Source organism: Protomyctophum bolini (assembly GCF_963924005.1).
Source record: "Protomyctophum bolini genome assembly, chromosome: 4".
Lineage (NCBI taxonomy): Eukaryota > Metazoa > Chordata > Actinopteri > Myctophiformes > Myctophidae > Protomyctophum > Protomyctophum bolini.
In genome coordinates, this window is record NC_137865.1 from 2,394,987 (window position 1) to 2,407,523 (window position 12,537).

Below are 12,537 nucleotides of genomic sequence, written 5' to 3' on the forward strand. Positions count from 1 at the left end.
TTGTATAGCTCCTACTCATTTTACATTAATGTTGTATTATTATTATCAAAATAAAATAATTGTGTGGTGGCCCACTCGCATCACCCACAAGTTACTAAACGTATACTTATCCCATTCTGAACGGGAACCCATTTTTGGTGTTAGCATCATGTTATGCTTTAGCTATTGGAAAATAGCAGATCTACAAGCTCATAGCGCGCCACTGAGTGGCGCGCTACGAGCTTGTAGGTCTGCTATTTTAGAAAAATCGAAAGAACGACTGACATTTTTATAGAATCTGATCTCGGGTCAGAATGGGTCAATCAGACCATGCAGTGTGTGTCCCAGTGGAAACCTCGTATGAATCTGATCTCGGGTCAGAATGGGTTTTATTTGACAACGAGTTGAGTTGTCTGATAATGATGTATACCATGCCTGCTCACATCATGTATACTTTGGATCATTTTACAAAATCTTTTTCTATTATTCTTTTTTTTTTTCTTTTTCATTTTTACATTCTGTAAATAAATAGACCATGTGACTCTTTCCCATGGGAATCTGAACTTTTTTTTGTCGCTTTTATGGAACAAATAGCGTGTTTTTTTCTTCTCAGCTATACGATTCTACAAAATGTCTTCTATAAATCCTGAAAGTGTATGTCTGCTATTTTTGAAAAATCGAAGAACGACTGACATTTTTTAGAATCTGATCTCGGGTCAGAATGGGTTAATCAGACCAGTGTGTGTCCAGTGGAAACCTCGTATGAATCTGATCTCAGGTCAGAATGAGTTAAGATGTGTTTAAACGTATAGCAGCTCTGATGGCATGTGCATTGTGCAGTAGGTCTAGCGGTCTATACTTGGTACAGATAGTGAATTGAATGGGGCTATATAGGGGTGTTGTGCTAATTCGCTTATTTCCATCGCTCATTAAATATATATCCTCTCTTCATAATGTAAATAGTATCCCAAGCGGCACACTTTACTACTTATTTCGATGGGAATAAGTGAATTGGCACAAAAACCCAACCCCCATAGAGCGTCGCAGTCCCGCCCCCTTTCAGAACGACGAGTGGCCCAGGAAATGATTCTCCGTTCATTTTCTCAAAGTATTTATTTAAAGAAGGTTACGCCGCGGACAAAGCCAGCTCGGATCGTGACAAATCATGACAATAATTACAATGTTTTGGGCCGATCGAATAATTAGTAAGAGGAAAAACAAAACAAATAGTGTTGTATCCTTGCCTTTATTTTCTTCTTTCAAATGATTTGATCGGCACAAAACATTGTGTTCGTTGTCATGATTCGTCACGATCCGAGTTGGCTTTGTCCACGGCGTAACCATCTTTATATAAATACTTTTTGAAAAGCCTATGGAGAAAATGAATGGAGAATCATTTCCTGGGCCACTCGTCGTTCTGAAAGGGGGCGGGACTGCGACGCTCTATATTAGGGGAAATAGCCAATAATGCACTTTTGCACAAAATAACACCTGGGCCTCTTTGGTGGGGACGTAACGACTACAAATAAAGGTAAGGAAGCCTTCTAGTATGGAATTCTCCTTTAAGCGTGAAACGTGTGGGGGAGTCCGTGCATTAGACCCTCTTGACCAGCAGGTGGCAGTGTTCCTAAAGCTGAAGAAGGGATGATCAGACAGAGGCCTATAGTCAATCTTGGCATTGATTGATGTTACGTCAGTTGCATTGACATGTTGTCATATAGTTACTTATACTGTGTGAAACTGATGGGTGTTGACGGCATTGAAACTGTATTTGAAAAGCCTCCGCCAGCTTGTCACAGACACTACATAGGCCTATAGAAACGTCTTTTGGTATTTCCTGCGTTGTTTTTGGTTTGCACTTGGACATATTCAGATGTCATTATTGTGTTCCCTGCAAAGCTAGGGCCATCCATTATATCTAAACTATAATTAATAGGGGTGGCACGATTATGAAATGACGTCCGATCTCCGATTATTTGCAGGGTCAATGTCTGCCGATTCCGATATTATACAGAGGACCACAATGGAAACAATGGAATGTTAATAAAGTATTTCAATCAATCAATAAATAGCCTATACTCTTTTGTGTCTGTTTTCACAACTGAATACAGTTGTGAAAACAATGAGTTGAATACAATGAGTACACAACATTAAATGTAGAAAAATGTCATGGTGACTAGAGAGGTACTAGACACTTTTCAATTGTATTGAACACATTGATTGATGATGATATTTTTTTTTAACATTTTTCATTTAAAAAACAATTTGCTGCTGAAAACCGATTAAACAATCTGTATTACTTTGGGACCGATATGGCCGTTTCCGATTATGCTATACCGATGAATCGTGCATCCCTACAGTATATACAGTAGATTTAAAATGTGTTCTAACTCAGATGGACGTAAGACCTGCAGGCCTCACTCTCACTGTTGCAACATGCATACAACATTTGTCGTGTGTCTTGTCCGTGTTTAATGGCCGCCCCCCAATGCATTCCCAATGGAAGTCACATGGTTTGACAAAACTTTTGTGTTTGATGCGGGGGAGGGGGGAACAACGCAGCCATCAAACAAATGTTTTGTCAAACCATGTGACTTAAATTGGAAATGCATTGGGGGGCGGCCATTAAACACGGACAAGACACAAGACAAGTGTTGTATGCTTGTTACAACAGTGTGAGTGAGGCATTGATTGATTGATTTTAATATTTATTAACAGTTTGCAGAATTACAGTACATTTCCAGCACAACTCAATACAAAGACGGTTAACTGTGAGTGGACGACCCGATAAAGCATTACACTTCATGTTTACAAGAGGGTCCGCCTTGTTCAATTCATCAAAACATTTAGAGACGTACAAATAGACACTTCTATATATAGGCAAAGAACAGAACAGGAATTCATCATAAAGGAGGTAAAAAGGGAAAAGAAACATACAGTGAGGGGATAAAGGGGTGGGCGGGGGATTCCGAATTTACAGGGGCCAGTTTCGAATTGCAGCCGTCCGTAGGTGCCCTTTGAGAGCCTTTTTGAAGGAGTCAAGGGATTTGCATGTCTTAATGACTGTTGGTAGGGCCTGACCAGTTTGTTTTGGGATGTCTGGAGCCTTGTTTTAAGGGCCTTAGAGGTGCTGTGGTATACCAAGAGGTGCATGCATAGTCAGAGAAACCTTGTACGAGGGCTCCTGTTAAGGTCTTCGAGGTGTTTTTGTTGACCAGTGAGGAGATCGTGTAAAGGAATCTTGTTCTTTTGGTTGACTTTTTTGATTACGTTGGTGGCCATTTTATCACCGGAAAGGGTATATAGGCCAATATAATGGCATAAAACTGCCCCAAAACGACCAAAAACAGCCATCACCTTTAGTACAATGTTGATTTGAATGGCTAACGTACCATATAAAGTCAGAGCAGGCTCAAGCTCTAAGAGAAAGTCAAGCTCTATAAGAAAAAATTGAGCTTGTAGATCTGCCATTTTTTCAAAAGATTTTTTGACATTTTTATGCATTTGAAAAATTGTGAAACGGCGACATTCTGCATAAAGAGTTGGCCTACTCTCTACTTTTGGTACTTTTAAGTACATTTTGATACCAATACTTTTGTACTTTTACTCAAGTGAATTTAGTTCAATTCCTGACTTTTGTTTATATATTGCAGTATTTTAATGCTTTTGCTTAAGTATAGGAAAATCTTTTCCCACCACGTATACTGCTCAGAAGCACTGACTCACTGACTCACTGGTCACCCACACACACACACACACACACACACAAACACACACACACACACACACACACACACACACACACACACACACACACACACACACACACACACACACGTTAAGTATGAAGCGAAACGCTGAAAATAACCAACAGACTGGTTATTTTCAGCGTTTCACTTCCCCATGTTTTTTTCCACACCAACATGTGCAAGACCTAATTATTCCATTTAACCCATTGAGAACTGGGAAATGAAAATGAAAAAATAAATAAAAAAATAGCAGACGTACAAGCTCGCGTGGCGGCACGCCAATGTTAACAATCAGGTGTTTTCAACTGATTGTGAACCAGGGGACCACCACTCTGACTTAAAGAGTCAACCTGTGGACCACTGTTGTGTTGGGTGGGGGGATATGGGTATGGGTGTATGCATGGGCGGATTTTGGGGGGGTGCAGGGGGTGTTTTTTTTTTAAACTTAACTTATGGCTTCTGACTGTAGGCCTAGTTTGTAATCATCTCTCTTATCATGATATGATGACTCGCTGTACGGCTGTAGTGCATGTGTGTATGTGTGTGAGCTGCTGTACTACCTAAATAACTCATTTTTAGGGGTTAGGGCATTGTAAAAACGCTAAAATAATAAAATAAAGGTTTAAAAAGTCGCTCGCCAAGCAGTCGCACCCCCTGGCGTCAAGTTCAAAGTCCGCCTATGGGTGTATGTATTTTTTTCACTACACATGCATCCCATAATTATCTATATGCTTCCCACTGTTTCTCAACCAATTCAGTGTTTTATAGCTGTGACGTGAAGTGCCCCCTCCATATACTTCCGGGTCCTATACGTTTGGGTCGCTTTTGTCAGTTTTGTGTCCCCATAGAGTTATGCTGTGCATGTCCCTCCGTCGGAACTAACTCTGAGACTAAAACAAAAGTCTCATTTTACCGCTTTCCTCGCAACAACAAAGCAACTGGTCTCCCAAATCTGGCTTGTGACAGGCCGTCTATATAATGCCCCACGCTGAATACCATCGCCATTTTGATTTAATTGTGTCAACTAAAATCCCCCATTAGAGACCGTATTAATGCAAACTAGATTCAACGTACTCAACCCTGCACTCATTCTAAATATGCCCCCGAGATATTGTGTAAACACCTCCAATAATAATGGTAATAAGTCTTTATTGTCTCCACATCTTCTCATTTTCTTTGTCATGGAAACTTGGTGCAGAACATTCATAATCTTTTGGTTTCTTCCTGAAAGCTGAAAGCCTTTGAGTCAAATCGCCCAATCAAATTAACACCATTTTTGTGACATCATATAAGCCTAACCCCTCCCACATTATCACACAACAACACACAGCTATGGGCGAGGCTTAAGTTCAGGTGGGTGAAAACTTGTTCTATATACTTCGCCCAAAGGTCATGCCCATGCAGCTGCCCGAAAAGTAAATTGTCCATTATAAAATTAATACATTATAGGTATATGTTTTATTACCGTCCAATTCAATACTTTTTTTTAAAAACTTTCCTGTTGCTGTGTGATAATAAAAAAGTCCTACTTAAATTGTTATGCCAAATACCTAGATATAGTAGGCCTGCCCTATAGCTATGAATATGATTATTGGTTCACAGTATATTTTTTAAATAGGCCTATACAGCAACAGTGAAACAGTACACATTATAGTCAAACGGGGCGGCCGTGACCGGATGGTAACTTAACTGCAAGGTTGCTAGTTCGAACCCGGGGCTGATCCCCCCCAGAGTTAGTGTCCTTGAGCAAGACTCTGAACCCTTAATTGCATTAAGGGTTTGCATGGTTTCCGCCGCCATCGGTGTGTGAATGGGTGAATGCAATGCACAACCTACATGTAAAGCGGCAAGCGCCTTGGATAAAGGGCGCTATATAAATGCACCATTTTATACCAAACAAGTGCTCTTATATTTTACATTCCACACATTCCACTTTTCAGGATTCTTCCACCAAAAAAAAGATAACGGCAAAAACAGCAGATCTACAAGGTCAAAATGTATTTTGATTGATTGATTAACAGTTAACAGTTTGCATAATTATACAGTACATTTCAAGCACAAACTCAATACAAAGACTGTTAACTGTGAGTGGACGACCCAATTAAGCATTACGGTCATACACACTGGCGAATATTGGCGACGCGATTTAATTGTGCGAACAATTCGCATTTTCAGATCGCTTATTCGCGTTGCGTCGCTAATTCACCAGTGTGTAATGACCTTTACACTTGTTTATAAGAGGGTCCACCATGTTCAGTTCATCAAAACATTTGGAGACGTACAAATAGACACTTCAATATAGTCAAAGAACATAACAGGAATTCATCATAAAGGAAGCAAAAAGGGAAAAGAAACATATATACTGTAGGGGAAAAGGGGGGTGGGGGGGAATTCAGATTTTACGGGGGCCAGTTTCGAATTGCAGCCGTCCGTAGGTGCCCTTTGAGAGCGGTTTTGAAGGAGTCAAGGGATTCACATGTCTTAGTGACTGTTGTTAGGGCGTTCCACATTTTGGTGGCACATCCCCTCCCCTCCCCCCCAAAAGTGTTGTTTTTGGCAGCACATTTCTAATTTAGTTTTAGTCATAGGCTATATCTCTTGAATAGCTTTCATTCAGTTTGTCACATTTTAGTCACCTGGAAGGCTGGAATGTTTTAGTGCTTCTTAGTCTAGTTTTAGTCGTCTAAATATCATATCATACGATTTTAGTCGACTAAATCTACAGTTGATTTAGTCGACAAAAAGATAATTTGTCAGTCCTTGATGCCGTCATAATGACAACACTTGCTGAAAATAGCCGATCTACAAGCTCACAACACGTCGCGCTGTTGTGAGCTTGTAGATCGGCTATTTTCAGCATGGACCAAGTGTAAAATGACTTATTAACATGTTACACTTACTAACATTTTATAGTAGGCCTATAGTTTGTATTTGTTGTCAGTATATTTAGTCTTATTTTTAGTCACCGTAGCTTAGTTTTCATTTAGTTTTCGTCAGTGAAAAAAGGTATAGTCGACGAACATTTTTGGGTCACAGTTTTTAGTCGACGAAAACATACACCGCTCCTCTCCCCTCCCTCGCTCTCCCCTCCCACCACTCCACAGTACACACAGTAAAGGAAAGTCCTTCCTACTACAAGTTGAGTTGAGCAACATCTCTCTGTGTGTGTGTGCTGCTGCATCGGCCGAGGAAGGATCTATGGTGGTCGACTGGTAGTCAGCAACTTCATGGAGTCTCACTCAAGGTAAAAACAACGCAACTGTAGAACTTGTAGAAAGAAAGAAAGAATGCACACGCACACACACACACGCAGTGTGGTTAACTTTTTCAGCTGCTTGGAGGGATCGATGGTCGAGGCTTATTTTCTGGTCAATCCGACAGTTAGAAACAACATGCATGCGGGCTTTTCTTCTTTCAAACTTCTTCATTGTATCTCACTCGGAGACTGTATGAGTATGAGAGAGAGAGAGAGAGAGAGAGAGAGAGAAGCCAGCCGAGAAGAAGTATATACGTTCTTCTTCGGAGCACACACACACACACACACACACACACACACTGAACACATACACTAGTATAACGCCAACGCGGCTTCACTTTTGGGACAAAACAAAAATAACTACTCGTGCGTAAAATCTGCGACTATTTATGGTCCGTTAACGGCGGCGAGGAGCGATTGCGTGTGTGTGTGTGTGTGTGTGTGTGTGTTTGTATGTATGTTGTGGGTTAAAATGGGATCCACGTCGGCGTGTTTGGTCGGCTCTTTAACGGGGTAACGTCAGGCTTTGTGTGTGTGTGTGTGTGTGTGTGTGTGTGTGTTAAAGCGTGGTGTGGTGGTCCCTCCTTTTATACATTTAACCCAGTCTGGGAGAGAGAGAGAGATAGAGAGAGAGAGAGAGATCGAGTCTCCTTTGGGGATTGACGTGGTGCCAAGTGCCATGGTGGCACTATATAGTGGCAGCCACACACACTCACTGATCCACCCGGCTGTAGGCTACTGTTTACACTTGTAGGTAAGGTAGGTAGGCTATTGTATACATGACCGCATTGAACATTGTATTCCACAGTTTGTAGAATTCAGGGTACACAGACAGGGGAGTGTTAATGTAACGCAGCCATACATGCAGCTCTGTTTTACACCTTTATTTAATTCCTATATATGAGAGAGATAGAGAGAGAGAGACCCTGCTGTTTGACACATGGCTGGGGGGGGGGGGCAGCAGACTTATTATAGAGGGAGATTATTTTAAAACTGACTGACACACGGTCCTGAATGCAACGGGTCCATTCGGTTACATTTGTGTAGAGACATTCAAAGGGGAGCTCATATAAGTTCCGTCTTAAAGCTATTAGTTAACTTAAATCTCAGAGATGATTACAGGCTATACTAAAGGCTATTAATGTTAGGGCAAGGCTATTTTACACATAGCACACACACACACACACACACACATAGTCCCTAACATCCTCATGGGGCTGTTTTAAGTGCATGGTTCCATAATACATTTGAATATAGTCATATATATATATTTGAATTAATTCCTTAAACGTGCTGCTATATCTCTCCTTGGCTTAACGACGCCGTGTTTTAATTGCGCTCTTTAAAAAAAACCTCGTTTTAAAATGTTTCTGTTTTTTCATGTAAATGTTTGTGTATACTATGTCGTATAAGTTGCATACTTTGTGTTGTATTATACTGCTTGGCTGCATGCCCTGAAGCGGGTTCGTGAATGGGATATCGTTGTGTGTGTGACTGTGTGTGTGTACTGTATACATATACAAAAGGTCTATTCAATCTCGGTATATAAAGTATTTTAATTATACTAAAAGGCTAGCCTGTACATAATCGCTTCGCACTATTATTGTGCTCGATATATATATATATACACCCTACACCGTCCCCTTTCATGTCACAGAATTACAGTATTCGAATGATTCATTGAACAGTCAACGATGGCTCTGTTCCTTTAGTACCAAGTGGCTTTTGTGACTGTATACCTTTTTATTATATTATATTTGCGAACGCAGTGAGCACTTACTATGAGACCTAGCAGATCATGTCTGTCTGTGTGTCTGTCTGTCTGTCTGTCTGTCTGTCTGTCTGTCTGTCTGTCTGTCCCGCTTTTGTGCCCATATATGGAGCTGAGTGATTTGTTTGTGATTGATGCAAGTGTCTGTCCCGCTGTTATACGTCACCATGACTCAGCCATAACCATATAAGGAGTCCCCAAAGCAGCTATATACATCCAAAACCCAAATATGTACGAGCATGCGTTCGCTTCCCGCGTTTGCGCGTCTTACTCGTGTACTACACCAGGGACGTCGGTGCACACATTAGACGTCAAAGGGGGCTTCGGCCCCTGCCCTTTTACCCCGTCTGTAAAACAACTGCCCTTATAGTCTCCAGACCACGAATGCAGCATTTACTACATGGTGAAAGAAATGCAAATTATGCCTTCCTCCTCTCCTTTCCATGCCATGCCGGATTAACCCATTCTAAACGGGAACCCATTTTGGTGTTGGCATCATGTTATGCTTTAGCTATTGAAAAATAGCAGACCTACAAGCTCATAGCGCGCCACCGAGTGGCGCGCTACGAGCTTGTAGGTCTGCTATTTTTGAAAAATCGAAGAACGACCGACATTTTTAGAATCTGATCTCAGGTCAGAATGGGTTTATCAGACCAGTGTGTGTCCAGTGGAAACCTCGTATGAATCTGATCTCAGGTCAGAATGGGTTAAGGCAGCATTCAGGAGAATTGCTTTTTTTAATTAACTAATTTGTTTCGAAATCCATGTCGTTAATTTACACCACATCTCCACTGGCTAAAGAGTGCTGGGTGGCACCCCGAAAATAGCCGATCTACAAGCTCTCAACGCGTCGTGCGCTTGTAGAGCTTGTGAGCTTGTATAGCTTGTAGATGGTGGTTTACAAGCTTGTATAGCTTGTAAACCACTTTTTTTTGCTGATCAACGTGTCACGCTGTGACACGTTGTGAGCTTGTAGATCTTGGTGACGGTTTCCCCCCCTGGAATAAGAAGTGCAGGTTTAAGTTGTTGGGAACACCGAGTCTCCGAGTGTATAAAAGTTATTTTCACTCTGTCTATATTCTCTCCAGTTTTTCAACCCTCGTGACATACTGTGTCTTCTCTTCGGGGCAAAGATTTACATTTTTACGTACTGTTAACCCATTTTGGGTTTCCAGCATTATGTTATACTTTAGCTATTGAACAAAAATGCAGATCTACAAGCTCACAGCGCCCGCTATACGAGCTTGCAGGTCCGCTATTTTGGAAAAATCGTGAAAATGTGCCTCGAGTCTTTGAATATATTACAGAGTGAACATTTTAACTCAAATCTTTGCTTCTGGAGGGTCCCTGTAACAACATATTTTCAGATGGGGGGGGGGGGGGGGGGGCATATTACATATCATTTTTGGTGTCCTTGACATGAAATATTGAGAACCACTGATACAGAAACATAAGGTTTTTCAGAAAACTGTCAGGTTTTTGAAGACTTTTTAAATTTCGACGTCAGGCCTACGTAAATGGGATAAAGTAACAGTATGTACTTCAGGGGTGCTGAGGATGAAACGGTTACTTGCAGCGGTGTACTGAGACAAAGATGTTTACAGTGTTGTTTTAGGCAGAACATTTTGACTTTGATTTTAGTTTTAGTCATAGTCTTTAATAGTTTTCATTTAGTTTCATAGTTTTCATTTAGTTTTAGTCACCTGAATGGTGTTCAGTCTAATTTTAGTCTACTAAATCTACAGTTGATTTAGTTGACTAAATTGTATTTTGGCGGGCCTTGATGCCGTCGTATAATGGCAGTTTTTCTTTTTTGACACTCGCTGAAAGTAGCCGATCTACAAGCTTGCGACGCGTTGTGAGCTTGTAGATCGGCTATTTTCAGCATGCAACCAAATTGTAAAATGACTTGTAAGTGGATCTCTTGTCCACTATAGTCCCTTCCTATAGCATTTGAGTCTAGTTTTGATTAAATTGTCACTACATTTAGTCTTACAGCTTTAGTTTCCATTTAGTTTTTTTAGCAGTGAAAAAAGGTAGTCGACGAACAATTTTTCGTCTTAGTTTTAGTCGACGAAATCGACTGTGTGTGTGTGTGTGTGTGTGTCTGCGTGTGTGTGTGTGCGTGTGCGTGTGTGTGTGGCCTTGGATAACAGCGCTAGCCTATATACAGTCCATTAACAGTAACCATTATTTGACAAAATGTGCTCCACAAGTACTTTGAAGCACTTGAACCCTATTGTGATAGCCCTGGCCGATCACAAACAATCCCTACTGTGTGTATGTGCTTGTGTGATCTCTCTCTGGCAACGAACGGCCTGTCACAATTATTACATCGTTGCCTATAAATCGCAATCATTCTTTTGCATAATCGTCCGTCGTTTCCATGTTGAAAAATGTCCATACATTACATTTTTGTTGTTGTTGTTGTTGTTGTTGTTGTTGTAGAAATAGCAGATCTACAAGTTACAATAGATCAACTATTTCCGTGTTGTTGTTTTTTTTTATGACAGCCCTATACCAGCCAGGCTATTAATGGGGCGTTTTGTTTAGTTTAGTTTTTTAGATTTGTTTTCCGTGCCTTTTTTTTGATAGTCACAGTGAAGACAGACAAGAAAGAGAGAGAGAGAAGGGGGAGAGACATGCAGCAAAAGGTCCTCATGAACGGGACTCGACCCGACACACGCTGTCAGGCCCAAGAGCCTATATATGTGTGGCATGAATGATGCGCCTGGACCACTATAGGCCAGCGCCGGCCGGGCGCCTGCAATGTGCTGGCTGAAGGTTGCCCCGCATCTATATAGACCTGAGATCAGATTCTAAAAAAAATGTCTTCTAATACATCCTGACAGTTTTCTGGAAAAAAAAGCCATGTTTCTAATGTCAGTCGTTCTTCGATTTTGTCTAAAATAGCAGACCTGCAAGCTCGTATATATAGCGAGCCACTCGGTGGCGCGCTAAGAGCTTGTAGATCTGCTATTTTTCAATAGCTGAAGCGTATAACATAATGCTAACGCCAAAAGGAGCAGCATTGCCGAGTTGTTGCAACACGTCGTCGACTCGTCGGCTGAGATTGCGTTTTTTAGAGTCTTATTAGAGAGAGCTAAAGACGCTGGAGGGCTTTAGAGGTCCTGACACGGAGCCCTGAGGGACTCCCATGTCAACTCTTTAAGTATAGGGTTTACTAAGTATAGGTGCTTATTAACATATATAGGAGCTGTAATAAAGCAACCCGAGAGATGTTCCCCTCAGATTTGGTGCTATTCTTTCGGCACCCCTTTGTGTCTTCTATAGACTATAGAGTTTAGTTCCCTTGTTTTAACCCGTTTTGTACCCGAGGACGGTTCTACAAATGTCTTCTAAATCCTGACAGTTTAAAAAAAAAAACATGTTTCTATGTCTAGTGCAGGTTCTCATACATTTTCATGTCAAGGACCCCCAAACAATTTATGTATTTTTTCCACCGACCCCCCCATCTGAAAATATGTTGTTCCAGGCAGGGACACCCCAGAAGCAAAGATTTGAGTTGAAAACGTTCGCTCTGAAGGAATATATATTCAAAGATTTGCACTATACATTTTCACGATTAAAAATAAATAAATAGCAGACCTACAAGCTCATAGCGCGGCACTCGGTGGATATGCTATTTTTCTAAAGTACAACATAATGCTTAAAACACCAAAAAAGGGGTTCCCGACCCAAAATGGGTTAAGACCAAGGGGCCAGCGAGGCCGCTCCAACGTTGAAGCGCTCGGGCCCTAGTGGTAAGAGGAAGGACTGCA

The 12,537-nt window shown here is 41.2% G+C and overlaps 1 protein-coding gene across 1 annotated transcript in view; it reads left to right on the plus strand.

Annotated features, from left to right (window-relative positions):
• The first annotated feature begins 6,853 nt into the window (after positions 1–6,853).
• LOC308313872 (solute carrier family 45 member 3) overlaps positions 6,854–12,537 on the plus strand; it is a 76,565-nt gene continuing 70,881 nt past the window's right edge. Inside the window, exon 1 of the mRNA XM_080761200.1 lies at positions 6,854–6,972. The gene's annotated coding sequence lies outside the window, so the exon portion shown is untranslated. The remainder of the gene's footprint in view (positions 6,973–12,537) is intronic.